The 25,094-nt window shown below is 39.6% G+C and overlaps 1 protein-coding gene and 1 non-coding gene across 2 annotated transcripts in view; one reads left to right on the top strand and one right to left on the bottom strand.

Moving 5' to 3' along the window:
• Positions 1-2,313: 2,313 nt before the first annotated feature.
• On the bottom strand, positions 2,314-2,432 carry LOC119261468 (5S ribosomal RNA). Its single transcript, XR_005129014.1, has one exon. It is a non-coding gene; the product is annotated as a 5S ribosomal RNA (ribosomal RNA).
• A 13,358-nt stretch (positions 2,433-15,790) lies between these two features.
• Positions 15,791-25,094, top strand: part of PIK3R1 (phosphoinositide-3-kinase regulatory subunit 1) — a 470,555-nt gene continuing 461,251 nt past the window's right edge. The window contains exon 1 of the mRNA XM_054688102.1: positions 15,791-15,872. The gene's annotated coding sequence lies outside the window, so the exon portion shown is untranslated. The remainder of the gene's footprint in view (positions 15,873-25,094) is intronic.

The raw sequence follows: 25,094 nt of genomic DNA on the forward strand, positions 1-25,094 counted from the left end.
GAACATTATTGGATTGTAGCTGTTTAGATTTTGATAAATGACAAGCTGCATTTTCTCCTCCAAACAACGCAAGACATCAAATTCATACTTTAGAAGGAAAAAAAAAAAAAAACAGATTGAGAGAGACTAACAGGAAGTGGGTTTATTCGCTTTGGAATTCTATTTATAAACAGACCAAATCAGATGGACCCTAAGCCAGAGGGTGGCCACATCTTGATCCTATAAACACATACATTCTAATTACCTTTAGACAACATCTTTTTGGCCTTTGTTTGGCTTTATGCATAGGAAAGTGCATCAGCTATTTATATTCCTGTCAGTTGAAAATGATGGACCAAGTTGGGAGGGCTTTTTATTTTTAACAAAAATGTTGAAGTTGATTTATCTCATCCCAGTATTACTGTCACAAAATTCTAACTACTCCAATAACTGAGTGTATGAAAAGGCAACTGTCTTGGATTCTTAGTGACCTTGCTGCCTAGAAATATAAAAAGGAAAAGATAGCAGAATGATGCCTTTATTAAAATCAGTTTGTGAAAACACAACTTTTTTTAACAAAATGAAAATAGCATTATTATATCCAAAGTTGCTAATTTTTGTTTGTTATTTGATTTTTGTTGAGAAACTAATAGAATTAATTTCTTTTTTCGTTTGCTATTGGAGATGATGAATGCTTGTTTTTCAGTCACCTCAAGATTATTATTTTTTCAGAAATACTACATGTTCAATTAGTGGTTTCAATGGACACTCCACATTTTAATGTGTGTCTACCCCTCTGCCCTTGGAACCTGAGGCTTGAGAGGCTAAGTTACCGCCCTAGTTCACTTACCTGAAATTGATACTCAATCAAGATTACTCCAACTGGAGTGGATCATGGAGTTAATATGAGGGAATATCCTCAAAATCCTAAAATGTACTTGAAAGTTAGAACTCGATGCTTCCTGCTCAGATCAAGAATGAGGCAAGGATTCTGCTCTTGTCACTCTTAACATTCTATTGACAGTTTTAGCTAAGGCAAACAAGAAATTAGACTGATGCAATAATCCTAATTCTATTTAAATGAAAACATGTCTAAACAAAAACTTGTGTGATCATGTTGTTTCACTAAAAATAATCCAAATATTTGTCAGCCAGTAAATGGATAAGTTATAGTGTATCCATACAATGGAACATTATTTAACAATAACTAGGAATGTAACTGCATCAAGGAATTTCCAAAGTATGATATGTGAAAGACATCAGATAAAAGGTTATTAAAAAGACAACCCAGTTGAAATATAAAACACTTTGGAAAATAGTTTGGTGGTTGTTCAAGATGGAAAACACAGAGTAATTACATGAGCCGTGTGTAGGTATATTTCCAAAATAATTTTTAAAATATGTTCCCACAAAATCTTTTACATTGATGTTCACAGCTGTATTATTCATAATAGCCAAAAAGTAGAAATAACCTAAATGCTCATCAACTGCTGAAAAAACAAATAATATAATAACACCATACAATGTAATATCATTCAGCCATATAAAGGAATGAGGTACTGATACAGGCTAAAACATAATGAACTCTGAAAACGTTATGCTAAAGTGAAAGAAAGTACTCACTGAAAGACACATAATACCTGACTCCATATTAAGAAAGGTCCAAGATAGGCTAATCCAGTGATAGAAAGTAGATTAGTTGTTTCTGGGGGCTGGGAAGAGGGTGAAGGGGAAGTGACTATTGATAGGCATGTGTGTATTTTCTTTGGATAGGTATACAACCTTGTGAATGTACTAATGCCATTGAATTATACACTTAAATGGGGTGAATTTTACGGCACATGAATTGGTTGTCATTTTTTTTGACAGACTGTATATACTATATCATTCGATTTATATTACATTTGGGAAAATACAAAATCATAGTAACTACACATCAAATCCTAGGACCTGAGGTTTGTAGGAATTGGTTAACTGAAAAGGGCAGGGAGAGGCTTTGTGGGGGTGGTGTTATATTTGGATCGTGGTGTTGGTTATATAACTTGCAGCTTTGCCAAACGTGAAAGTTGGTAGGCTTAATACAACTTAATTTTATTATGTGTGAACCTAACTGAGAGAGAGAGAGAGAGAGAGAGAGCGAGAGCTGAGAGAGTCAGACAGACAGAGCACACACACGCAAATGTGCTTATCTGAATCATAGGCAACGGATAAACTAAAACTTTTGTTAACGTTTTTGGAAAGTAGAAAGAAGAGTTCAGACTTCCCACAGTCCACCTGGATTTATTTCCTAACACCAGTATTTTTATTTTTATTTTTATTTATTTATCGTTTTTAAGACTACAGCACCTGGTATTCCCAGGTGGTCTCCCATCCAAGTACTAACCAGGTCCGACCCTGCTTAGCTTCCGAGATCAGACGAAATCGGACGCGTTCAGGGTGGTATGGCTGTAGGTTTTTTATTTTTTTTAAAGATTGATTGATTTATTTATACAAGCACTGGGTACAGTCAGAAGCACGAGAGGGTGAGAGAATTCACCAAAGCCAGAGCAGGAACAGAACAGCCAGACTGACGAAGTACACGCTGAGGGGAGCAGCGGGCGGCAGAAGAGGTCTCACGCCACGTGGGACCCTCACCGGTGGCCGGGGATCGAACCAGTGCTGCAAAGGCTACGTGCAGCTTCGCAACCCAGCGCTCAACCGCTGCACCACCGGGGAGGCCCAACACCAGTATTTTTAAATCTGTGACTCTGCCAAGAGTTAATCTCCGTGCATTCATCCTTCATCTGTAAATTGTGAGAGAAGAGAAAAAGACAAGGAAAGGAAGAGTGATTAATAGTGACTTGGTGACTAATACATACCAGGGACTATGCTTAACCTCTTTAATATTATTATAATTCTGAGACTTTATATTTGGGGCAAAAAATAAAAAGCAGAACTTCATAAAATTTATAGACTTGGAAAATGTTAGAATAATTAATAAATGTTCTCTCTCTGAGTCTGAAAGAATCATACAAAAATAGCTGTCTCAAAGGAGTCTTTCCGAAGTGGTGAATAGTTAGTAACGAGAGGCTCCCAGGAAAGTGATTTTCTGAATGGAAAGATGAGCCGTGTTAGGTGGTTTGGGGACTGTGAATGGTTGTGGATGGAGCCTGATAGCTAACTGTTTTCTGTTTTGACTGTGAAAAGAAAATAAAGCTCATGCCAGGTAGAGAAAGAACAACTTAACACCTAATATCTAGTCAATTAATGAGAACTGCAACCCAAGGGAATCCACAGTTTGGGCTGAGTCCTTGGTTGGGGAGCTGCCTCCAGATGCCTCCCGCAGCTTCTCAAACTCACGCTCTGTGGGGACCCTATGGTCCTGGCACTTTGTGAGAAATGGGGAAAGGCCAGGATTAGATTAAGCAGGGATTGGTTGGAATTTGGTCTGAAAAACCTTTTGCTCTATTCTCCTTTCTCTGAAATCACAATGAGTTTTCCAGGTTCCTCTAACTTCCCTCTTCCTTCCTGAAACTGAAGCTGTTCCTTTGGCCTTCTTTAGCACATTTTGTCTGCCACACAGTGTCTCCCTTTGTGAAGACAGCCTTTTGCCTGTTGTATCTGATTGTATCTGATTCTCTTTATCTCAGGCCAATCTTGCTGGTAGGTGAATGTGCATCCTGAGCACAGAGGCTGTCGTCATGCACTTGCTCTTTAGCTCTCTCAGCACCTGGGATATTGCAATTTAAACTAACTCTGATGTATTGACCAGATTTCTTTGAAGTCTTGAAATAATTTCATTTCACCCCTCAGATATTTCTCCCTAGAACTCTTAGCAGGGCCCATTATGACCTTTTTACCACTTATTTTTGAGACAAAACCTTTTCGGGAAAGAGGTCGGCGATCTTTGGCCAATCCTATCACTGAGTCTCAGTACCCCACTGTAAAATAGGCTAAAAATACTGATTGCATAGCACAGCACCACATAGTAGATGCTCAATAAATGGCTTCATGATTCGTTCCTTGTTTGAAAAAGTATTGTTCACAAAGAGCTGAAACAAAAGGGTGTGGGGAAGGTGGAAGAAGTGAGATGCTTCCTCTGTGAAGATATTGCAGAAGGACTATGGGGGATGAGATTATGAAGCAGGTGAAGAAGCTCTCTCAAACTGCACTCTGCAAGAGGGGCTATTGATGAAATTGAGGTGATGTCTATGCACACAATATTTGAGGACCGCCAATGGAGTGAGATGCGGGAAGGAGAGGGATTCATATTTGCTCTCCTAAACCTCTCAATTTGCATTGGGCATTTCTAGGCAACAAAATGATGTGTTTCTTCTAAATAAATTACAGCCCTGAAGAAGCTACTGATTAAAGATCTCTGCTTGTGAAATTTGAAAGTAAGAAGAATTTTCAGAATTCTTTGCTGAGTGCTTTCCTTAATTTACTAATTTCAAGTTGGTATGGCCCTTGTAAGAAAAAAACAGGTGCTTTTGAGGAGTGGCAAGAATTCAGAATTAATAGCATGCAGAGATCTATTGTGTGTCTGAAAACAGGGTATGTATCTAAAACCTTTCTCTGTGTCTGTGCCACTTAAGTGCTAGAATCATGAAACACAGGATGAGGCAGAACAATTGTGTGATTGTTTTTAACATCCTCAAAGAGGATTTCAGAGTACCATAAGCTGCTAATGAATTTCAGGAGGCAGGTGCAAGACATGCAATTACTTTTCCATTTCCATCCCTTTTTGTCGTTTGAGAGCACTTACACTGATTTCCATGGCAGAGGCTTTTTTGTGTGAAGAAATATCCCATCAGAAAACAGCTATTAAACATTGTTCAAGATGTCTTTAATTGGGAGGAAAATAAGAGCGACGATGAAAAATGACAATTTCTCAAATTTAGAGAATTTCAAGTAATTCTCATTAAAAGTTATAATGGTCACTTTACTTCGTTTTACTAATAATATGCATTATTAGGAATGTCTTTTCAAGGAAACCCATCTCTGTGAACTTGGACCTTAGTTGTCAGAGGATTCGTGGGGTTTTCATCTGTTCCTTATATATTTCTCTTGCCACATTCTTCCTGAATTCCAACTCTTTAGTCCAGAAAGTTTAAATCTGGGTGGAAGCACAAGCCTGAGAGTCAGTCTATGAAGTAGAATCTTCCTGATTCATATTGTTTCAGTAGAGGTCACTTTTGTGAAGGTGGAGAGGGCTGCCTCTCAGGGGATTTTCCTAACCCCTGACCTTACCACCTTCCCTCTACTGTCACTAACATTTTAGCTTGAAATCTTGAACAACTTAAAAGATATCACTGTTTCATTGTAACAGGCTGTGAAAATACATTTTCTTGTGGTTAAGGTCAAAAGTGGAGGCCAGATTCACCTAGGTCCCAACTTAAAAAGTCCAGAGAATTGCTAGCCTCTAGAGCTGTCCTTCCAGCCTAATAGGATTTTCAAGAAGCCTTAGAATCCACTCCATGGATTTGGAGTCAGTATAGCTAAAGGAGCAGGTTGAGAGAGAGGGCAGAAACAGGATCACCTGCAGGATACCTAGTGTTCTGGGGGAGAAGCTCTCATGTTTTCGCTGCATAGCAAAAAAATGACCAGGAGTTTGGCTTCCCATACATCCAAGCAAGAACATCTCAAGAGAACCACTGGTGAAAATGAGGGTGCCTCTCACTTTATAACCCTATCAGGCAGCTGCACACTAGTAGAATTGCTTATCTGCCCCTGTACCATCAGAAGTGAAGAAAGAGAATTTTTGAGTGGCAACGAGTGTACTCCTACCACTTGGTGTAACAAGAACTTGTGAATTGTCTTCAGACTGAGTTAACCAACTAGAGATAATTGGGCTTACTGATGTCCCACCAAAGGTTAAGTCACAACTGAATCTTCTTATCACGAGTCAAGGGTTGAGGAGACCCTGGCTGTTACCACCAATGACCACATGTGTTTAGCTTAGGAGACAGGAAATTCTTGGAAGCCTGCCATGTAAAGATACCGGTGATTGGTCAACACTGGAAAGAGAGGCAGTAGCAACCAACCAAGGAGAAGACAGCCTCCTTACCCTAGCAGTCTCTCTGTTTCTTCTACTGGCCCCTATTCCTAAAGGAAAGAGCTGGGAAGAGGAAGTGTGTGGAGAGCATTACATCATCCCCTTTCCCATGCCAGCAGAGAGGGAAAAGGCACTGTCTGCACTGAATTTGATAGTGGTTTTAAAGTGAAGAGGACTGAATATAAAATACTGAAAGCCATTCTTTCATTTCATAAATATTTATAGATCACTAGCTATATGCCAGTACTTCTCTAGGTACATAAAATTATTAGTGAATAAAAGCTGAAAATGACAGGAAAATTATAAAACTTAGAAAAGATATCCTTAAAAGAACCCCCAACTAGTGGGAAAAGAAACTCAACAAAGCCAATTTGGTAGGCAGTTGTTTGGAAAAAATAAAGCCTTCTCTTATTTATATCCCAAGGAATTGAGACTATTCAAAAAATGGTTTAGCTATTTTTATCAGCACAATGCAGTACCCATCTGCATTAATGGGCGCAAGGTGGATCCTGGAGGGAAAGAGGTTCAGATAGAAGGAATAGCAGCAGCAAGGATAGAGTGAGGAATGGGTCAACCAGAAAATCAGGAAGCAAGAAAATCATGGGATAACTTTCCCATTTGTTTTTTTGTTTTTTGGGTTTTTTTTGGAGGTTGAGGGAGGCTATTTAGGCTGCTCATTCTGTCATCACTAAGAAACCAACTATTAAGACTTGAAAAAGAGAATTCTCCTATTCCTATCCATTTATCACTCCACAATAATATAATGACTACCACCTGCATGCAAGATGCCAACTCTGATGGGAGCAAAGTGAAGTAGGTATAAAATCTACCTTGAGAGGGTCTAATGGAGAAAGATCTACTCGTAAATTACAGTGGCATTTTTCATTTTCATAGTGATTTATATTTGCAAGGTGTTTTCACATTTTGTTTGATTTCAAAACAGTGTTTTTAGGGGGCCATTCTTCTCAAAATGAGGAAATAAATTCAGCAAACATAAAAGTGAATTGACCAAGTCTTACATTCACAAGTAGAGACTCAACCATGTCTTCTGAATTCCAAGTGTTACTTCCTTGTCATATCACTGCAGCTTAGTGTTCATTAAAGATGGTGTGTGATGTTGGGCAGTGAACACACAGTATTGGGCTAAAGATCAGGAGTAAGCAAGCTATTTCTGTAAAGGTCGAGATAGTACATATTTCAGCCTCACTGACCAAAGGGCCTCTTGCCAGCTACCCTCCTCTGTCATTGCATTGTGAAAGAAGTCACAAACAAGTCAATGAATAGGTTCCAAAAACATTTAACTACAAAAAATAGTATCCATCCAAATTTGCCTCATAGTTTGTCTATCTTTGCCATAGAAGAACATATGAAGACCAGTTTCTTGGCAGGAAAATGTTTAACAACTGGATCTCAAGAGTAGGGACATGTGTGGTTTGTAGTCATTGCCAATATGTGTGATGTCAGTACTCCTATGGTGGCTGATTTCACTGTACTTGTCCATGATAACTGGTCTTCTCATCTTAATACTATTTTCAGAATGAAATGACTTCTCTGAGTGTACGGACTCCCATCAAGAGTCCACTTCTCTGAAGATACCATCTATCTCTAATCACTATATCCTCAGTATTTAGCACCGTATTCTTAACATACTAGGAATTCATTTTGCTGCATTGTAATATTTTCTGCATTGATTCCTCTCTCTACTTTCTCTCTCCTGAAAGTTATAGAAATAGTTTCTTACCCAATGTTTATTTCTTAGCTTTCTATGCTAATAGAGCCCTGAATTTGCTCAATAATGTAAACAGGGATGATGTGGGCTCTTTTTTGCAGAGGTTTAATAAGAAAAGTTATTTTATTTTCAGTACTGATGTAGAATTGAAAAAGAGTAGAAACTAAAGCAAAAAAGTTAAAAGCAACCAAACTATTGATTTCTTCACTATGAAAGAAACTCAACTCATTCATCTACCCATCCAGCAAATTATACAATATATGAAACATTTACTAGGCACTGGATAACAATGATGAACAAAACAGGATTTTTTTCTCTGATGAACAAGTAGTAATTGTCTGGGTGTGTGGGGATTGTGTGTGTGCATGTATGTGTTAAGAGTGGGCAGTGGTGTTTCTGAAACCAGAAGCATCCGTTATACTATACATAAAACCGCAGAACTGAGAGTCTGCATGGAGAATAAACTGTAAGAGTGAGAGAGGAAACAGTGAAAATAAAGATAGCCATGGAAAATTATTTAATCCAATTGTTCCTAAAATTTTTTCCTATCAGGTACACTTGAAAAAAAATGATGTTTTTCTATGGATTGTATAACTGAAGGGAATTTGAAGCTCCTGATTAAGCTTCCAGCTGTTGGGGGGATGGGTCTGGGACCAGCTCTCCCAGCCAGTGGACTGCTCTAAGGGTTGAGGATGATAGTTAGGCATTTTGGCACACCTGTAAATCATTTTCTGCACATCTGTTGGGAGGTCCTATTTAATCCTACTTCTGAGGCTTAGGGGCTCTCTTTCAAGACTATCAGTGTGAATGCAAATAACCTTAAAGATAAGTCTTTGACCAAATTGCTATCGAACCTCCCTCTTTCCAACTTGCTACCCTCCCCTTCTCTCTGCTTGGTCCTTTCCTAGTGGTTTCTATAAAACTCATCTCCAGATAACTTCCTCTATCTCCTTTTTAATTCTGTACAGTCAGCTCTCCTTGGACATTCCCTCAGCTCTCTACTCTAAGAAGGTGACAGTGAGTACAACAGTGATCAAGCCCATTATTTCAGTTCTACTGTGTTTAAGTCAACACAGTATTACACCATCAGATTAGCAACACACAGGGGTCAAGAAGGTCATTCATGTGAAATTATACCAGAGAAACTTTCTGCCAGGAACACATTGAATCAGCTGAGGTAAAAAGAGTAGACAAGAATTGGAAGGAAGCAGTAAGGACACTCACAGAGCCCCTCCCTAACTGCAGCTTGCTTGCTGCCATCTCAGTAATTTGCCAGGTGAATTAAGGTGGTGCTTCATTTGCATAAAAAAGGAACTAGGCCTTGCAGCAGCCTGCAGTGCCTCCAGGCTGTACCCCCATATTAATACTTTGTAGTTAGAAAATTTTTTCATCAAAAGACTTCGTGGAGAGCTTTAACAAGTGTTTAGTAATTAAATTTCTCAACATTTCTACAAAGCAAGCGCTCCTCTATTTTACTCCTGTTCAGAAGTAAACTAAGAGAAGAATAAAGTCTTTAAATGACTTGTGACAGGTCTTAGGAAGATTGTGCTCTTCATCTCTGTATTCTGCACAGTTTCTAACATGGTAAAAGTTCAATAAATGTCTCCATGATAGTAAACACTGCATCCAGCAAGATTAAGGATATCAGTAGAGTCACTCTGACACTTCACTAAATACTGTAGACCAGTGGCTCTGCAACTTTGGGGACATCAGTTTTATGATTAGCCCCTTTTCAAATCTCCTGTGTAGCCTAGACCTTACACCTGGAGGTTCTTATTCATTTAGGGGGTTAGGATGAGGCCTGTGAATCCTTAAAAAAGTGTCTGCAAGTGTGTCTTTATATAGACTGAATTAGGTTGCTAGGGCTGTTCTAATAAGTTACCATAAAGTGGTGAATGACTTAAACAGTAGAAACTTATTGACTCACACTTCTGAACTCTGGAAGTTAGTTAGAAGAGCTGAGGGCTGATTGCTTCTGAGGCCTCCCTCCTGGCTTGTAGATGCCCTTGTCTCCATGTGTCTTCACCTTGTCTCCTTTCATGTATCTGTGTCCAAAATTTTTCTTCACGTAAGGACACTGGTCATATTGTTTTGAGCTCACCATGATAAACTCATTTTAACTTAATCATTTTTATCAATACCATATTTCCAAATATGTTCACGTTCTAAGGTACTGAGGATTAGAACATCAATGTGAGTTTTATTATGGAACACCGCTTGGTCCATAACACAGATCAAAATTTTTGATCCACTGCTGACAACTGACTCACCAGTGGTGGATGTTGAAGACACAACATGCTTTAAGATTGGAAGTCCTTATCCTCGTGTTATAAATACAAAGAGCCTAAAGACCAACAGCTCTTAAAAGCAGAGTGCTGATTAGCACTATTCCTTCCCATCACAATTCAGGAGGGCAGGGACAGTTTGCATCTTATTCATTATTTATTCATACAACTGAAAATAGTGCTGGGTATTCATCCAATTAGATTGAATGAATGAATGAACGTGTGGGTAAATTCAAAGTTATTTCCTCTATAGCACTCTCATCAGAAGAGATTATTTTCAAGTTGTGAAAGGGAAAATGCAGTGAATATTCTAGAAAAATACATTCTACTGAGTGCCTAGTTGGATGAGATTGGTGGAGCTGAGAGGAATTGCTTCTTGAGATTTGTATGTATTTCATTTCTTGGATATAATTCCCTCCTTGATAGGAAAACTTTCTTTGACTGTAATCACCAGGAGAGAGGAGTTTTTGCACTTCTCCTCAGCTTGCTCAATACATGCCCCATCTCGTGTCACTGGCTTCACAAGCAGTGTGTAATTATTCGCCTAACAATAGCATGTATGGCTTTGTCCAGGAATACAGAAAGTTCCTCATCCTATTTTATGTGTTACTGAGAAGGGGAGAACTATTTGCAGCTTTGCTGCTAAATGTGCTTAGAATGTGAAGAAATGAGAGTCCAGTAGTTATGGCCACCAGTCATTTTGTAGCAGCAGGATAGTAGAAATTAGGAACAGTTTGAGGGAGAAAATATAGAGCAAAAGATAGCTCCTTGCCATAAGGTGGTTTGTAGCCCTAAGCTTATACCTGCAAAGGGTAAACTTTACGATGCTTACTGGTTGATTCAGAATCGAGAGGATTCTAGAATCTCCAGTTTATTTAATTGTTCTCACCTGTATTCTACAGCACTTCCCTGACAGTGTGGAACTACCCACACATGTCCACTTGGCTGCCAACCACTTCTCTGCCCATGGCATGTAACAGATGACGTTAGGGTTTTGAAGAGGCTGTGAGGACCCACCATGTGGCAGGGTATGCCCTTCATGCCCTTTCACTTGCAGCCATAAAGCAATGGCTCTAATATTTACTGGGAACATTTCATAGGCTTTTGAATCTTCAGACCTAGATGACATAATTTTATAGTAGCAGAGACATGTCTGCTATAAACCTCAGCTACCACAGCATGTATTATAGCAGTGAGAGAGATTCCTGGCCACCGTTGAGAAAGATAATGAATCACTCTCACCAGGTCACAGGACCTTGCAGCTTCATGAGAAGGGAGAGGAAGAGGAAGGAAAATTTTCCTGGTGCAATTTAGTGCCTTCTCCATCCTGGATAACCCCTGCCACAGTGCTTAACCAATTTCCTACACTTTCCTCTTTCCCTCATAAGGACTTGCATCTTGGATGTGTGAGGAGTATGGGAGCAACTTCCTAGCTTCGGATTCACCCATCAGTTTCTTGAACCCAGTGGTTCTCAGCCAAGCGCAGTTTTGCCCCTGCCCCCCCCCCCAGAGGACATTTGGTTATAATGTATATTTTGCTTGTCATAGCTATGGCACCCCAAGATAGAGGTCAGAGATGCTGCTAAATGTGCCTCACAGAACAACCCCTCGCAACTAAGTATTATCTAGCCTGACATATTAATAGTACCAAGGTTAAGAGAACATGCTTTACAGAACTGCCTCCTTATCTTTTTCACAAGTCCTGGTCTAGAATTCCCTGGTTTTCTCCTTTTCTCCAGTTGTTTTAGAGAGAGGATTCCTTCCAATCTTTTGAGCCTTTTCTCCTTGCTCTGAAGTTTTGTTCCCTCAACACATCCTTTTTTCTCTTATAGCCTTCATTATTCCTCCTAGAATTCCTTGTCCCTACTTTGTCCATAAATATGGACTAGGTTTCCCTGACTTAGTAGAAATCACCAAAGTAGATATTCAGTGACCCCTGACTCAAAACAATGCAAAAAAACCCCCAAAACACAGAAAACAAACCCTCTTCCCTAAATACTTAGAAATATCCTCTTTTACTTTAATTGCAAAATTTCTCACATGAAGAGAAATGTTCTCTTCCTTCTGTCCTTCCCTGTCCCAGCATCCCCCAAGTTTTTATTCTGGTTGCTTCTAGCTCTATCTTTTAGACTTTAAACTTCAGGCTCCACTGGACATTCAGAGTTGTTGGCCATTCACTTTTTCATAATGTTCTCCTCTTTCTTGTCTTTGAGGTATGCATTCCCCTACCTATGAGCTGCTCTGCTGTCTCTAATAATCATTAACTGATGAAACAATAACAAAATTCAGATTTTTTTTTAACTGAAATTTTTAACCACTTGGTGTTGATAACATAGTTCCCAGCATCTGATGTGTGAATAGTGAATTTGGCAACAGGTTTTGGGTTACATTAAAAATCTCTTTCAACAACATCTTTATAAATCACCAGCAGCTGTCCCTGTCTTTTTCCCTCTCTTTCTACAACAAAACAGAAAGGTGAATGTTTGCTATGATTACTCCTCCTTCCAGTGTGTTTGGTTCATATTATACTACCCCCCAGAGTTTTCATTTACTAGCATGGCTCTTTAATTCTTTTTTTTTTTTAATAGAGGCATGTTTTTATTTATTTATTTATTATATTTGTTTGTTTGTTTTGTTTATACATGCACTGGGTACAGTCAGAAGCGCGGGAGGGTGAGAGAATTCACCAGAGCCAGAGCGGGGAGCAGAATAGGCAGAAGGACCGAAGCACACTGCTGAGGGGAGCAGCGGGTGGCAGGAGAGGTCTGCGCACCATGTGGGATCCTCTTCCGGGGCCGGGGAGCAGCCGGGGATCGAACCGGCGCCACGGAGGCTGTGGGCAGCTTCGCAACCCAGCGCTCAACCGCTGCGCCACTGGGGAGGCCCTCTTTAATTCTTACTTTTATATGAATCAACCCCTGTAAACCTATCCAACTACATTTTTTTTTAAGAATCACATAACATACCTGTATTTCTTTTTTTTTTTAAAGATTTATTTATTTATGCATACAAGAGCTGGGGTACAGGCCAGAGGTGTAGGGGGTGAGAGGATTCACCAGAGACAGAGTGGAGAGCAGAACAGGCAGATTGACCGAAGTACACTGCTGAGGGGAGCAGCAGGCGAGTCAGGAGAGGTCTGCTGTGCTATGTGGGTTGCTCCCTGGCTGGCCGGGGATTGAACTCGTGTGCAGTGGCCGCGGATTGCTTCATAGGTTGCATCTTAACCCTTGCACCAGCAGGGAGACCCACCTATATTTCTTTCAGAACTTCTGAAATTGTCTCGCCTGACTAAATGTTTAGTGTGACCTTTGGTTTTTCATTGACCTCTGCAGCAGGAGTAGACAGACTGATCTTTTTTCAACTTAGAATGTGTCTGGGTGTTCTTTCAACATTCAAAGTCCTACCCACTTGCTGCCATCTTGAATTTCCTGCCCACAGGGGCATCTTTTATCTCTCCTTGAGCCTTGGCTCTACTGTAGCTTTTCTCAAAAACTCTGTGTCTCCTCATGGATCACCCAGGACTTCTTGGGCTTCTGTATACCCTTCGCAAGGTGCAGTGGCCTGAGATGCTTTTGCATCACCTTTCCTCCTCCTGCCTTCTCCAAAATGATCACTTCCTTATTACATTTGTGTTGGTACCATATAATAAGCTGGGGCTCCTCTAAGGGGCTATTCTAAACCATGAGTGGGAAGGCAGGGCAGTAACCTCTCAATGTTTCTATTAGTTTTCCCTACCTTCCTGTCACCTTCCCTTTTGCCCAAGGCTGGGGCATGGATTAGGTATGGGAGGATGAAATCCAGACATCTCATTCCATTTCTGACTTTACTTTTTCCTAGCCACCACCATCTCTCACATCAGAAGAAGGGAGCTTCAGAAGCTGTGTCTTTGACTAAACTAGCACAGAATAAGTGCAATAACCCCCATACTCACCTTCCAGGTTGACTTGGTTCAAGTTATTCTAGTCCTTGGTGATTGAATTCTCCCTTTTCTCAATGTCTGTAATACTTTTGGTCTATAACAATAAAAGATGATGCATTGCACTATTATTAATTATATTATTATGTCCATATCCTACTTCCACAGCATGGTTACAAAACTGTCAAAGGCTGTTGACCCTGTAAGTAGAATTATGGAGAGATATTTGGTCTATATTTTTCCCATATAGAACTCCTAAAACCCTTGCAATTTTCTGAATGATAAGGGTGAAAGAAGTGTTTTTTGCTCTTAAGAGGCAACTCTTGGCGGGCCAATAAATAATGTCAGGATGGAGACTGGTCACCAAAAAGACCAAGCCTTAAAAATTCAATTGTGGTATGACATTTTCAGCCACACCCTAACATATAGGGAAGAGAGAAGACCTGGAAACTGAGTTGAGTGAATCACTAATGATCAATAATTTAATTCATAGATATGTAATGAAATCCCCTTAAATACCCCTGAACAATGGGATATAGAGAGCTTCTGTACTGTTGAGCACATAGATGTGCTAGAGGGTGGGGGGTACTTTAAGAAGGCATGGAAGCAGCGCTGTACCCCTCTATGCCTTGACCTTTGTATCCCATCATTTCCACAGTTCCTCAGTTTAGTCTTTATTGTAATAAGTTGATAAATGCAAATAAGGTGCATCTCTGAGTTCTATGAGTTTTTCTAGAAAATTGTTTAACCTCAGTTGAAGGGTCATGAGGAATTCCAGTTTATAGGCATTTGGTCATAAGTACAAAAGTCCTGGGGGGTGGTAGTGGTCAGCCTTGCAGACCTGAAATCCTAATTTATAGGGTCTACACTAATTTTGACTAGTGTCAGAATTGAATTTAATTATTGGACATCCAGTTGTTCTGAAGACCTAGAGAATTGGTTGCTATGAAGAAAAAAACCTTCTTGTTTGGTGTTCAGTATGTGTGAGTAATAACAGCTCTGTCTTATATATCTTTGCATTTCCGAAGGCTAGGAATAAAACCTGCATTTCATTAGTTTTGTAGACTTTTGACTAATGTCAGAAAACTAGGAAACTTTGATTTGGGGGAGGGCATTGTGGTCATTTTCAGTTAAACATGAGATATGAGTCAGAAACTACAGTCTGACTTTCTTCAATGTGGGGTTCTTTTATCCTCTGTTATTCCTGGAGACTGTTGGATTTTGCTGAAGTCCAGGTGCTTACCTACCTAGATTCTCATACATGGAGGTCATGGAGCTTCAGATCATGATAATATTACCAAGTTCACTTGGTTTATATAGTAATCATGAGTGAGAAATTGGACCTCCATTTTGAGAATCCAGTACCCTGTGAATGTGGAATAAAAGAAGTAAAGATGGGGAGACATAAAGTATTCTAATATAGTATAAGTAATAATCCAAACTGTGATTTTGAGTGAAACTGTCTGATATGGTAAATTATAATGAAACACATCATACGAAGATTATATTGCCTGATGCCTGTTGTTTTCTAGTTTATGACAAAACTTTAATAGCTTGTGGCTGAAGACGCATTCAGGAAATTCCCACCCCCTTCCCTGGAGTGTATTACAGGGAAGATACAATCCCCAACATCTGATATGTTCCCAGTGAATTAGCAGTCAGCTGGATGTCACTTGAAATCTCATCCATGGGAACCATATGAGCCATAGATCATTTGCCTCTGCCATCCAGCCAATATTCAGATATTTTTCCTTGTTTTTCTAGAATAAAATGTGAATGTAATCTTCTTTACTGTGATACAGAAGACTGATATTCTCTCTTTCCTTTTCCTTGTTTCTGCCATCTAGCTATATGTTCCTGTGAGGTCTCCCCAACTTAATTAATCCGTGATTTCATGTATGGAAGGAAGATAAAGCAACTGGGTGTAGTGTAAGTAATGAAATTTTACTTTCTCTTCTGAGTCCCTCTATCTGTTGGATCCAAATAGAATACAAACTCTTTGAATTCATTAGAAATTACACATGGTGGCCATCTGCTGCAGATATAGTGATTGGCTTGCTCAACTCCATTCCAACTCCATTGTAGCATGCTTTGTATCAGTGATTCTGTGGTATCCATACTAACAGCTTCAGCATCATCAAAGAATTTGTTGGAAATTCAGATTCTCAGGTCCCACCCCAGACCTAATGAATTCTGAGGGTGGACCTTAGCAACATGTGCCATAACAAACTCTCTTAAGTGATTCTGATGCACACTAAAGTTTGAGAACCATGGTAGAACATCTCTACTGCTCAAAGTGTCATCTGCACCAGCATTACCTCAGAATCTTGGACCCCAACTCAAATGAACTGAAACAGATTCTGTATTTGTACAAAATACCCAGATTATTCATGTGTACTATGAAATTTAAGATGGCATATTTTGCATCTTTGGTTCAACACTGGCTGTACTTTTGAATCATTATCATGTTTTGTTTGTTTGTTTGTTTGTTTTTTAACATAAGGAAGTCCCAAAGATGTAAAGTTTCTTGTTATGAGTTGTAACTGAGGTGTGTGAATTCTAAAAGCAACCCTAGGTAGTTCTAATAAGTTTGCAATCCACCACTTCATGTAATAGTAGAGACTGGAAAACAAAATATTCTTTTTTTCCAACTATCTTATGTCTGAAAATGACCTAACTTTCTACAAATAAATGAATCTGAGCATGATATGGAAGGCATATGTGAAGCAGGGGCTGAGGCACTATTTGTATGCAATTGTGGTTTTCCTATAGAAACAGTTCAGAGTTTCCAGTGTTCATTTCTGGCTTCACAGGCATTCAGAAGTGGGTTTTTACTGGGTGGGCCTCAGCAGAGTCTTCAGGAACAGCAGAAACGATGTTGGAAACAGCAGTTCCCGAGGTGAGCTGTTTCCGTGGTGTTTTTCTACCAGTCATCCGTGCAAAAAGTCAGCTTAGAACCCTTCTCTTTATTTCGTAAGAATTTAATTCCTTTTAAACCCTTAAAACAGCTATAGTGGTGTCATTATCTGCTACTGAATTCTGACTGATCCATCTATGTATAATATCAATCCATGTCCTTGTCAATCATTAATTGTTGATGAAGTGGCGGAATTGATCCATGGTCAGTACAATGTGAAACCATATCGTTCCATTGAAGAATTAAATTTTTTTGTTATCAGAAACAAAAATTAGTCATAGGAAAACTATGGGGAGACTGATGAAGAAAGAAGTCCCAGCAGATCAAAGCCACCACCACTCATATACCACCCTGTGTATGAGTTCAGAGTTTCAATGAGGCACCCCACCCTGTGTTTTAAATTCAAAATTTGGTTTTTCATCTGTTTTTGGATGTCCCTTTCCATGTTGGTGTTTAGAAGTTACTAAAGCATTTCCCAAAAGCTGTTTAGATGAAACCTCTCATATAGGGATGAGTAACCATTCTTTATAGAATTTTTACGCGTGACTCCTATTCTAAGGAAAGAGTAGCCAAAGTCTGGGGATCATCTTTAATAAGGTTGCCCCAAGTGCTTTTTTGTAGGTTATCTCATTGTGTCCCCCAAACTGGACTCTGTTTATCTGCAAATAAGGCAAGAGTAGGTGGTTGAAGATAATTTCTTACTTGGGCTCTCCCAGGTAAGGAGGCTTCCTCCCCTATTATCTTCAATCTTCCTTTGAAAATCATCTCATAGTGTAGCTGCCGTCATACAGAACCTTGACTTTCAGATGGTGCTGTTCCATGGTGAAGATGGACTTGAATATATTTACGGAGGAGGTAACGGAGAGTCCTGGCAATCTAAATTGGACTGAGATAAATGTAATCTTTCTAAAGCTAGGATTCTCCCTGCAATATCTAAATATTAATGATTGCCTTCAATACAGCGTGTCAGGGCTAACTGCCCCGTAGAGATTGACATTCACTTAGAGACACAGGCTTGACTTCCACACTCCTATTGTGTGGGTGTTTATCATATTTAATTTGTTGTTGGTTTTACGCATTTTTCTTTTACTGGTTGTGGAGGTTTGTGGCTTGCCTTTTAACTTTGCAAAACTTTGGTACAAAGGGAATTTTAGAATACCAAAACATTTTCCAAATAATTTCAAAATGAACTGAGTTCCCAACTAATTTGATTTGTAGGAAATAAAGAACAAAGCTTTGTGAACAGAGAGTTTTAAAATATAATTACTCGCACGTGCAAACATGTTTAAGCGTGGGTTCTCCATGAAGGCATATCATGCAGTACTTTCATGCTCTAACTGTTGCCCATTAAAAAAACTTCTGTGCCTTATGCAGGTGTGATTATACAGCCAACTGCCAATTCTGACTGGCTCAAGGATCCTTTTAAAAATGTCCAGATGGACATGAATGTTGGATTTGTCTGTTAAAATATAGAGCCTGATATAGCCCTCGTAAGTATGAAGGCACTGAGGCAGAGTCTCAATGTTTTCTCCCAGCCTTAAATAGATTTCAAAAGAAAACTGATTTTTAGACTGGGAATTATATTTCCTCATTTCTTTTGGATCTCAGGGTAAGCTTTGTTTTATCACTTTTCTTTGGTTCAAACATTGTACAAACATATATAAAGTGTTTTGGTGGATAAACAAAAGATGAATCAGAAATTGACTTTCGAGGTGACCTGAGTCTTTAAACAAATGTGTAGTGAAGGGGAAATAAAGCAAGGGCATCATAGTACCCTGGGTGATGCCCCAGAGCCTGGTATCTGCTCTCCAGAGATGTGATTAACAGGGAAAGGACATTGAGACAGAAACAGAAAGGTATCTTTGATTCTTGATGTTAGGAATCACAGCGACACACATCCACTGCCCCCCAGGAGAGCAAGGCTCAGCAGTATCTTGCTGTTAGCATGGCTGTGGGAAAATGCCATGAATGTCCTACTTGCTCTCTCCCCTTGACAGGTCCTCAGTGGTAGTAGGAAACTCCAGATTATTGGTTACCTTTTCAAATAACTTGGATAGCTGACAGAGCATGGATTCACCTCATTTACTGTGCACTACAAAGCATGGTTCTTGTACCTGCAACTCACCTGCAGGCATTGCCCAGGGTGGGCTTCCCAGCATGACTGCTCCTGGTTAGAAGGAGAGAAATTCACCCTGCCCATGATGGACCCAGCATCTATATGTAGGTGCTTCAGGCAGGGAGTGGCTAGAAGAAAGAAAATGGCTGCCTGACTTGGCTCAGTCCAGGGGAAGGCAGCCATGGGATAGTATTTGTAATGGAGACTTGGGGATGAGCTGTCAAGTGGTCCAAGGTATCCATCATGACCCAGCCAAACTTCATGCTTGCATCTTACGTATTAGGAAGTTTGATCAGAATAAACATTTTGAATGAAATGAAACAGTAAGACAAAGTAGAAAGGAAATCTGGGAGTCAGGTGAACCCATATGCTAATTTTAGTTGTGAACGGTGACAGGAAACAGGTCATTGATATGCAACAGAATTAAAGCACTGGCCTCAGGTTTTTCTAGTCTGAAGAAGAGTGTCCTACAGGCAAATTCTATCTCAATAACCTGTCCCATCTGCTTCTGCTTTACATAGGTACAACTTAAGAATTTGTCCAGATTACATGTGTTATCTTATCTGAGCATGAATATATGTGACTAATAGACATTTTATTTATTTTTTAAAGATTAATTTATTTATGCATATAAGAACTGGGGTGGAGACCAGAGGTGCAAGGGGTGAGAATATTCACCAGAGAGAGTGGGGAGCAGAACAGGTGGGTCTATTGAAATACACTACTGAGGGGAGCAGCAGGTGAGAAAGGAGAGATCTGCTGTGCTATGTGGGTTAGCAACCTGGCCGTGAATTGAACTCATGCCACAGTGGCTGCTGATAGCTTGATAGTGCCATGTCCTTAACCCCTGCACCACCAAGGAGGCCCTTAGACATTTTTTTTCTTTTTTTTTTAAGAGTTTTTTTTTTTAAGATTTATTTATTTATTTATACTAGCACTGGGTACAGCTAGAAGCGCAGGAGGTGAGAGAATTCACCAGAGCCAGAGGAGAGAGCAGAGCAGGCAGAGTGACGAAGTACACTGCTGAGGGGAGCAGTGGGCGGCAGGAGAGGTCTGCGTACCATGTGGGACCCTCACCTGGCGGCAGGGGATCTAACTGGCACTGCAGAGGCTGAGGGCAGCTTCTCAATCCAACGCTCAACCGCTGCACCACCAGGGAGGCCCCCTAACAGACATTTTAAATGCAACTTGCCCCAAAGTAAAGTCCTGATTGGGCTCTGAAGCATGTGTTGTCTCATGGATGCTAAGTCCAGTCTTCCCATGACTCAGATAAAAACTTGAATATCTTGATTCTCACATTCTCTCAGTTCCCTACATCCAGTTCTCATAATCCCCATGCTTCCACCTTCAAAATATTTCTCATTACCTTCACTGTCACTAACCTGGATCTGACCTAATGTCACCCACCCTGATTAAGCAGTAGCCTTTCTACTGACACCCATGTCACTCCAAAGTTTGCTCTCAGCCAGGAGCCTCACACACCTAAACTAGATGATGTTGCTTTTCTTTGCCAAACTCTCCAATAGTTTCTCATGGTCCTCAGAGTAAAGGCCCAAGACTTGACCAGGGCCCACATATGCTCTAATTACCCGGCCACATTCATCCCTCACAAGCCTCCCCTCCCACCTGAACTCCTTGTTCTTTAAATGCTCATGAATGCGCTCGGTAGCATCTCACGATGCTCTTCCCTTTGCCCAGGATGCTCTTCCCACATAGCTGATGTCCTTGGTCTCTCACGTCACATCTTTTATCAAATGTTACCTTCTCAGTGATGCCTGCCCTTCCATTCCATTTATTATGGTGACAGTCTACCACTCCCAGTCCCCTTACCATCTTGCTCGATTTCTTTTCTTCTTAATATTTATCACTTTAAAGCATACAGCACCATTTTCTTGCTTTTTGTATTCACTATATACCAGCCCCAGACAGTGGAAAATATACAGTCCACGTAACTCCTTAAAAGCAGGCATTTCCTCTGTTTTGTTCACTGATGAACCCTAAACACCTAGAACAGTGCTACCAGCAACAAATAAATGTTTGTTGAATGTCAAATCATATTGGTCATAATGTTATCAGATTATGCTTTCTTACGCCTGGCATTAATAATGGTTTTGCACATTTATGTGGGATTGTATATGCCTCACAAAAGCTCTGTACGGCAGACATTATTATCATCCAATTTATCAACTATGAAACACAAGCAAGGGAAGAAAAGAACTTAATTTTAACACAACTAGGAAGCAGTGAAGTCAAAATTGAAACCCCTTGTCTCTCTTGCCACAGAACCCAGATGCCTCACCCATCATATCTCATTGAATACGAACCTGCAAACTGCCATCACCCTTCCCACTATCATTCTCTTTCCTTCCTTTGCTTCCTGGCCAGAGTTCAGTGTTTTTTCCCAATGGTCAGGGTCTGCCCCTCTGTCTTTGTTCTATGTTTTTTTTTAAGAGCCTTGCAAACCTAGAACCCAAATTTCTGACTCCCGATTGCCATGTTCTTTTTGTGACCAGGTTTATTTGCCAAATGAGTACCAACTGGTGAGATTGAGTTCACATATCATAACAGAGATGCATGCGGCAAAATCCCTGCAAAGAATTTGAGATCTTACATGCATGTTTTAAAAGGGAATATGATTCAGGCCCAAACAGAGTTACTTGAATTAAGTTGAACTTGCTTATCATGGGGTCTAAAGGCCTGGGAACAACAAATCAATATTTCAGCTATGTTTGGTAGGAAACTCATTTGTGCTAGATCTAGGGGTTGGATATATTTGCTTTATGTTGGACCACTTTATCCAGGTACGTTTTTACATTGGCTTAATTTTTGCTTAAGTCCAAAAGTTGGGTCAGTTTTCAAGAACTTGAATTTCAAAATAATTATGCTCAATGAAAGAAGGGAGATAAAACTGTATGGTTTCATGTATGTATATATATATATATATGAAGTGTATGAAACCATACAGTTTTATCTCCCTTCTTTCATATATATATATATATATATATAATTCTAGAAAATAATATCTAATATATACAACAGATCAGTGGTTTCTGGGAATGGACATGGGAAATATTAGGAGGCTGAGATTACAAAGTAACAAGGTTAAATTCTTGGCCATGATGGAGGCTCACTATCTTGATTGAGGTGATGGTTTCATGTCAAAACTTACCAAAGTGTGTATTTTATGTAAAGTTTAGTGTGTGTCAATTATACTTCAATATAGCTGTTTTCAAAAGGACATTGAGGGACACTCATTCTATTTTCAATCTCTAACTCTTTTTAATGTATGACTGCCAGCTGACAGTATGATAGTAACACTCTCTGAACTCTGATTTAAAATGTATAGGCTTCAAATTATTCACTGTTTTGTTACTTCCCCCACATTGTTTTAATCTCCCTCCTTCCTGGTTCTGTGGTAAGGGTATCACTTTATATACTCTCTCTATTCAGTTCTGCCACTGCTGGCTCCTTGCAGAATATGGTTGAATCTCTTTGCCTCTTTGTAAACATGAGAGGAAAATTGACTTTTCACAGAGTCATGACATTTTCCTTGGGGATTCACAGGAGGAAACAAAATGAACTAGATCCTCCTTGCCACTGAACATGCCAAAGACAAACCCTCTGGGTTTTCCTTTGCTTTTCCCATAATACTCTGGGGCCCATGACACTTTGGGTGCTTGCTCCTCGTGCGTCACATTGTCACCCACGCAGAAAGCTCTGGTTTGGCTGAGGACCCACCTTGAAAATGAGAACTTTTCCATTATGACACATCTATTCTCCTTCTTGGCTGAGGAGAAATTCCACTTATATTTCTTTGCAGTAACATTTCCCTGCTTACCCCAGTGTTAAACTGTGATTAATCTGGTTATGGAGTTCTTCAAAATTACCTCAAAGACAATTTCAATGGATAGGATCGTTTCTCACTTATTAAAATATGAAACATGCTGGAACTTCAAGCTTTTCCTTTGGCATCTTTACCTTTCAAGCTCTAATCAATATTGTTTCTTTGGAGCCTTGGTTTTCTGTATTTCACATGGGCAGAGTAAAGGGGAATTGGGTGGGAACCGGTTTGTAAATATTTTCAGAACCTGGGAATTCACCATTTTTTGTTCTGTATAGTTTCAGAACAAATGACGAGAAATAGGTTCTACTCAAAGAAAAAAATCACTATATAATTTAAGTTTGAACTTTTTTGAAATACTATTTTTTCTAGTAAAGTGTTTATCCTGGCTTCTTCCTCTTCCTTCAAGTAAAGACAACTTTAAATATTGTTATTAGTTGGACCATTGAGGGAAATGCAAAGAGGCATTTTCCTCTTGAGTAACTTTGGCAAATTAATTTGTGAAAACCTTTGTGCCTTGGTTTTCACTTTGAATTAGGGGTGAATAATTTCTTTAAAAATTGTTTTATAGTAGCTCAATAATTAGCAAAGCTTCTAGATAGAAAACACTTTCAAAATCTCAGTCTATGTTTTCTATTATAAATAGAATAGTTGTGAATATTCTTATGCATGACTTCTATTGTATTTGTCTAACAATTTCTATCCTGGTATTGGAATTTTTAGGTCATATAGTACATGTAAGAACATATATAGGCATAACTTTAGAACATGATGTCAAATTATTTTCTAAAAAAGACTATAGAAGAGATTTCTCAGAAAGCAAGTATTAGGTGAATCCTATTACATCAATACAATATTTGTACTATATGTTGATACAAATTCTCTGCATCTAGTTTCTTCTTGTCGACCTGCAGAAGACGTCAGATAGTCCTAACCCAGAACTTAGGGATAATGCTGGCAAGTCATATGCCCACTTCCACAGTCTCAATCTCCATCAACTGCCCTTTGGCTCTACCCAGCTCTTAATCTTTTTAGATGTAAAATTGGCTACTGATCCTACTATTGCTAACTCTCTATTTTTGCTCTGGTAACCATGGACAGTGAAAGACTATATGTCCCAATGACTTGGCTTCTTCTGAAAAAAGATGCTACCTGTACCTATTGTTAGCAAAACTTTATTCTGTCATCCCTTTTTCCTTTAAGTTTTCCTTTTCTCTAATAAATGTGCGTGTGTGTTGCTTATTCTTTGGGCATTATTTTAATTAATATTTAATTTTAATTATTGTAGTTTAATTTTAATAATTACCATAAATTAATATTTAATATTTGTTTTTATAAAGCAGCTGACAACAACATTTTCTGATTAGTGTAAACAAAGGCCACTTAAATGTTTCCCTATACCAGGTACTATACTGATTGCTCAGCCTGTAAAGATAAGTACTGTGATGAGTAAATCAGTAATATTTAGGTGTATCTAGTATGTGGTGAGTTCTCTGTGGAGATTATAGACACTCAGTATGTGAGGGAATGTGGCGAGAAAGGAATAAACTGGAGGAATCAGAAAAGGGGCCGGAAAGTGATAACAGTTCTGGTGCACCTCAGCTAGTGAGCATGCTTATCTGGAGAAATGGAAGACAGGCAGGCAGGGAGAACAAACCCAGAATCTCTGGAGTGACCTGGGGCCAATGCACTGGGCTGCTGGAATGTTCCCCTTTGAAGTCACAAGCCACTTTGTAAGCTGTGCAAGGGTACAGGGGAGTAGAGAAAATTCTAAATTAACCGTTCCCTTACTTCATTGGTCTTTGGAGGGAAGGAATGTTCTGTCCAGGAATTAAAACCGACTTGGTAGTTGTTTTGTGCTATGGGTCATCCTGACCTGGGATCACACAGTGTGACCCAGCTGACTCACAGTGCATCCTGCTAGGACTGGTGCCCTTGGCTCTCACATTACCAGTGAGGAGTGAGCTGAGGTCAGAAGGAGTGGCCCCCTCCACTGGGGGCCAGTGGAGGATGTAGATGCCAACCCAGTTCTTCCTGCTTAGAAGCAACTGGATTGTGTAGGGCATGGAAATCCCCAGGCTACACTGTAGTCAGTCACTGCTAAGTAATTAATAGCAATTCCACAGAGTTAAGATGATTGGTTGGAATTTGACCATCTTTCTTCTCCTGCAGGGGAAAAGGTGGGTAAAATTATCATGTGAAGATAACAAATTTGTTGCCTGAAAGCTGCAGAGAGTGTAATGTTTCCAGATTCGATTTGTAAAATGAATGCTTTAT

The sequence above is a fragment of the Talpa occidentalis genome, unplaced genomic scaffold (genome assembly GCF_014898055.3).
Source record: "Talpa occidentalis isolate TD23 unplaced genomic scaffold, MPIMG_talOcc4v2.1 talOcc4.6, whole genome shotgun sequence".
In the NCBI taxonomy this organism is placed as follows: Eukaryota; Metazoa; Chordata; class Mammalia; order Eulipotyphla; family Talpidae; genus Talpa; species Talpa occidentalis.